The following is a 5,710-nucleotide window of genomic DNA, read 5'->3' as shown; positions in this document are numbered from 1 at the left end:
AGGTCCTTGGATTAAGCCTTTGTTAATAGGCAATAAGTAATAAGTGTGTGTCTTACTGTGTGTCATACTGTGTGCGTGTGCGTGCGTGCGCGCGTTTGTGTGTGTATCTCTCTTCTTTCAAATCTGCACTCAAAGCATACCTTTTTACACTAGCCTTCCCCACCTAACTCCCACCTTATTCTTCATGTTTAACCTCTGTTTTTCTTTTTTTCCTAGTCTGTCTTACATAGTTTGATAGGGCAATATGTAAAGCGTCTTAGAGTACCATATTAAGCGCTATATAAGTTTCATCTATTATCATTATTATTATTATCTGTGTGCTGGTATCTCTATCATAGTGTGTGTGTCTGTATGTGCATGTGTGTGTCAGTCTGTATGTGTGTTTGTATTTGCCCCGGGGGCCACACCTCCAGGCCACGGTGGGAGACTACACACTCCAGCCGATTCCCATCACTTCACACTTACCTCAAGCTTAGCTCCCGTTTCCCCCCGCAGCGACCGGGACAGCCAGCCAGCCAGCCAGCCAGCCAGCCAGCCAGCCAGCCAGCCAGCCAGCCAGCCAGCCAGCCAGCCAGCCAGCCAGCAGGCCATCCAGCCAGCTTCAAATATCTCATCCCATCTGGATTTCAATTGGCCAAATTCCTCACCCTAATCCCTAGATGATGTGATGAATAGCCATTTCCTATTTCCTTCGCAGGGCGAAAGTGGATATTGGACCGGGAGTAATAATACAATGCTTGAAAAAGAAAGAAAATAATGAAAAAAAAAAAGAAAAAACAGAGTTCCTGATTTCTGTTGCGAAGACGAAAGCGGGCCAGGAACGGCCCGTGTGTGTGTGTGGGTGTGTGTTATAGTTTATAATATTTCACCGGAGGCCAATCAGCGGTTATGACTCTCGGATGATTACAGAAACTCTTATCTAGGAGGCCTTGAGCCGGAGGAATGTAAACAATAGCAGTGGTGCTGTCATTGAGAGACCCCCCCCCCCCCCCCACCCCCCCACCCTCCGGTCAGGCCAGGGCGGCTGATTACCACGCCGGTCATTAGGATGGGAACGTTTTCACAGTCGAGTGTAGAGGTCATACACGACAGAGTTGTTATGTACGCTGTTTAGTCTGTTCAGTGAAGGTGCGGACACCGTGTGATGCATTTTGTATTTTGACACCCGGCCAAAAGGTTCTGAGTTTGATTGCCAATGTCTGCCGCCACATGTTTGGACGCCCTGATCAATAATGGCACTTATTGGAAGTAACTGTAAGTCACTTATTAAGTGATTGGACAAGCTTATTACAAGCCTGCGACAGCCATAGATAGTGGAATAAAAATTTCAGAGCATTTCATTTATTGATCGTTTATTGATCGGAATTTAAAGAGAAATCCAACAATTGACTAAAAAAGGCTTCCCAAATAAATGTCCAACCCCTTCTTTAACCAGAGTTACAGTCTAAAAGGGCCTCACAGGCCACATATTCATGACACCAACCTAACCCTAGCCGCCCAGAGGGCAAGGACAAACGACCCTGATTATCAAGTGTATCAGATGTATAGTGGCCTCATCGCTGCACAGTGCGTGGCACGGCTCCCCAAACCCGGTACACCAAAACCCCAGACCCCCAAAAGATCAAAGTTGGGGTTGGTGGAGCAACAGACACGCACACAGACACACACACACACACCACTCTCAGTAAAACAAACCCACATGACATGGGGAGATCTATCGAGACACACACCCCCACTCATGCGTGTACATGCATGCACATGTGTGTGCGTGCGTGTGTAAATGTGTCTGTGTGTGTGTGTGTGTGTGTGTGTGTGTGTGTGTGTGTGTCTGTCACAGGAAAGACATGTGAGACAGCTGTCCCATCACCCTGTGCCTAACACAAACAGACCAGACGGGACGGGCCAGTGGAGCGATTGGTTGCACTACAGATATCCATCCCTCTGGTCTCGTGTGTGTGTGTGTGTGTGTGTGTGTGTGTGTGTGTGTGTGTGTGTGTGTGTGTGTGTGTGTGTGTGTGTGTGTGTGTGTGTGTGTGTGTGTGTGTGTGTGTGTGTGGATGGTAGAGGGTGGGGACTTCATCCTGAGGGCCCCAGCGTGTGTGACCCCTGATGGTGACTCCCGGGGGTGGGGGGCGAGGGGGGTTGGAGTCAGGTCCACGGGCCACTTGGGTTACGACTACTGTACATCACTCCACATGAAGGCCGCGGGCGGCGGAGAGGGGAGGGGGGAACCACAGATGGGTGTCTCTTTGGATCATCCCGCCGCAAGTTCTCTGATTTATAACTCTCATGTTGTTTTTGTAAAGGAGGAGGAGGAGGAGGAGGAGGAGGAGGAGGAGGAGGAGGAGAGGGAGGAGGAGGAGGAGGAGGGAGGGGAGGGTGGTCGGATGAAACTGGGAAGGTTTTATTTTGTGGTGACAACTGTGCTTTTGTTTTCCTTTCCCTTTTGATATATTTTATCAAAAGCACTCTCTCGCTCTTTCTCTCTCTCTCCCTCTCTCTATGTCTGTGTCTCTCTCCTCCTCCCTCTCTCACTCTCACAGGCGCCCAGACAGACAGACAGACAGACAGACAGACAGACAGACAGACAGACAGACAGACAGACAGACAGACAGACAGAGAGACACACACACACACAGTGTTGTTGCAGACTTGTGGACACAGACAACTTTAGATCTCCGAAACAGAGAGAAGATTCTCCCCGCTCCATAGCTCTATCTCTCATTTTCCAAGGGGGCCCCTCCTACTGAAGGATCTCAATTTTAGGGTCCGCTTGCCACACCCCCCCTTGTTTGTCTTCCATGGTTCAGGCCAATTATTGTCTGCTGCAGCAGCCTTGCCTGCAGGGCAGTGTGCTATCAGCCGACGCCTCCAAGCCCTGGTTCCGAACAGTCAGTCAAAACCACAAGACTACACCTCAGAAGAATCCCACCCTACTGTCCCACACACGGCACAAACAACGGTCAATAGATAATAGAAATATAACAGAATCATAGTTTAGATTCATCATTTACTTAGAAAAACATAGTTAGCCTTGGCTTCAGCCTACGACGAACCAGTTAAACACACTGGAACCTTCTGCACTCACCCTCCACCCCACCTGACCAGGAGGGGGGTGCCCGCCCTGCTCTGCCCAGACTGGGTGATGCATGGCCAGGGTACTGCCCGGGCCGCGATGCCTGAGGTCCTTCCCAGCTGAGAAGAATTTTCTGCTGTATTGAGTTGAGCTTATTCTTATTAGTTTCCCCTTAAACCCACTCAGCTTTTCTTCTTTTGCGTTGTTTGGTTGTGTGTGTGTGTGTGTGTGTGTGTGTGTGTGTGTGTGTGTGTGTGTGTGTGTGTGTGTGTGTGTGTGTGTGTGTGTGTGCATGCACGTGCACGCCCGCGTGTGTGTGTGTTTCTAAGCAGGGGATTTCCATGCGCTCAGCTGTCCAGGTATGTGCAATGAAGTCTGTGCTATGTTTTTAAAACACCGGGAGTCCAACTCATTTGGCATCCGAGTTCACTCAGTCCCACTCCCCCGACCTCAACTCCAACGCCCTGGCCCCCCCCCCCCCCCTTCCACGGACCCTTCCAGAAGCAGACCCGCTCACTCCCTCGTCCGCGGCCCCCTTTTTCCGAAAACTCAAATCAACGTTTACATTAAGGGGATTTTGCTGCCTCTTGTCCCCAAAGGGTCTTACAACCCTTCATTCACTCATCGGCGATGGCGGAGTCAACCAGGCAGGGCGACAGCCAGCTCGTTCGGGAGCAGTCAGGGTGGGGCGCCTTGCTCAGGGACACCTCAGGGACGCTGAGCTACAGGCGGAGCCGGGGAATCGAACTAGCGACCTTCCGGTTGCCAGACTACCCGCTCTACCGCCTGCCCCTGAGCTACTGTCGCCCACACACAGCCGTCCTCACAGGGGAGTATCAGCACCCAGTCTGCGGTGTGTTCGCCCAGGGGGAGATCTGCTGTGTGTGTGTGTGTGTGTGTGTGTGTGTGTGTCACTGGGGGTCACTGGGACGGTGCTGTTGGCGCACCAGTGGTTCCGGGGCGTGTGTGTCGACGGCCGCGTGAGGCGGCATGCGATACAGCCCCCGTTGTTTGCGTATGTCTGTGTGTGTGTGTGTGTGTGTGTGTGTGTGTGTGTGTGTGTGTATATTTAGCCCTGGAATCCAGTGTATTATTCGGCACAGAGGGGAAGCAGGAACTCAATAAAAACCACAGGAGAACAAGAGCGGCTTATCCTGCAGGGCCCTGCCGCGGACGTCGGGGATGCTCATTAATTGAACTCGATCTTTGGGGACGGGAAGCACAAGAGGACTACTGTGCTGCAGCCCGCAGAACACAGGTGGCTGGAGGGAGGGAGAGGGAGAGGGAGAGGGAGAGAGAGAGAGAGAGAGAGACAGAGAGAGAGAGACACAGGAAGAGAGAGGTAAAGATAGAGAGAGAGAGAGAGAAACACCCCCACACACAGAAAGAAAGTGAGTGAGGGAGGCATAGGGAGAGACCCTGGGAGAGACAGAGAGAGACAGAGAGAGAAAGAGAGAGAGAGAAAGCAGCTGTTGAGTTACACACACGCACACACCCCAAAACATTCGGCCCGGCAGTATGTGAGCACGAACAAAGTTTCATTTCCCAGATCCGCCTTCATCCTTCATCCTCCTGAACAGATGTGGTTGACTGGAGCGGCCAGGAACCCAATCTCCCACCGCGTCTCAGGTGTGGCCTCCTACTCATAGCACTGCCTCGCTGCTATTGGTCCACGCTAACCCCACACACGTTCCTGATGGAAGGACATCTAGACACTAACCAGGCACTGGTATTGTTGATGCAAGAAATACAATCTTTTAGGGCCGAAAGTGTTTTATCCCCTTCTACAGGTGCCTTATGACCTGCTTTTTTTAAGCCTGTGTCGAGCCTGTTTTTCTCATTCCATGGCCTTTCTCTTTTCTCCCACCACAATCCCCCCCCCCCGCCTGTGTTTTCTCTGGCGTATCTAATTTGTTTTGCATATTTCCTGTCTGTAGCCTCACATGTGTCTTACTAACGGTAGTAGAGATAGTTAACAGCTGTGTGTCTGTTCGCCCTGAAAACACCTGCAAAAACAATCCAGACGCTACTAACTACTACTGGCCTACTCCTCTCCACATCCCCTCTCTCACTCTCTCTCTTTTCATCTTTCCCTCTCTGCCTCTCTCGGCCCCTCAGACCACGAGCCCCATGTAATGCGATCCAGCCTCTCCTCTACCTTGGGCCCTCAGGAGCCACCAGGGAGGCCAGAACTCGGTCAGTAGTCGGAGGGGGGGGGGGGGGGGGTGAGGTGGGGAGTCAGAATGTAGACCAGTGCCGCGCTGGTCCGGTCTGGTCCAGTCAGTAAGTCAGTCAAACAGTCAGTCAGTCAAACAGTCAGTCAGTCAAACAATCAGTCAGTCAGTCAGTCAGTCAGTCAGACGGCCAGTCAGTCAGTGAGTCAAACAATCAGTCAGTCAGTCAGTCAGTCAGTCAGTCAGTCAGACGGCCAGTCAGTCAGTGAGTCAAACAATCAGTCAGTCAGTCAGTCAGTCAGAGAGAGAGAAATAGGGGGAGCAAAAAGGGGAGAGAGACTGGGGTGAATAGGAAGTAAAGCAATGGCACAATCTTTTTGCATTTGCATGTTGATAAGTTCCTGCTTCCTGTAGTAATCAGGCCGTCCTTCCAGTCCGTTCCGTGAGCACACACCTTCCG

Source organism: Gadus morhua, chromosome 4 (genome assembly GCF_902167405.1).
Source record: "Gadus morhua chromosome 4, gadMor3.0, whole genome shotgun sequence".
NCBI classification, from domain to species: Eukaryota; Metazoa; Chordata; class Actinopteri; order Gadiformes; family Gadidae; genus Gadus; species Gadus morhua.
Note: the sequence above shows the minus strand (reverse complement) of the source record.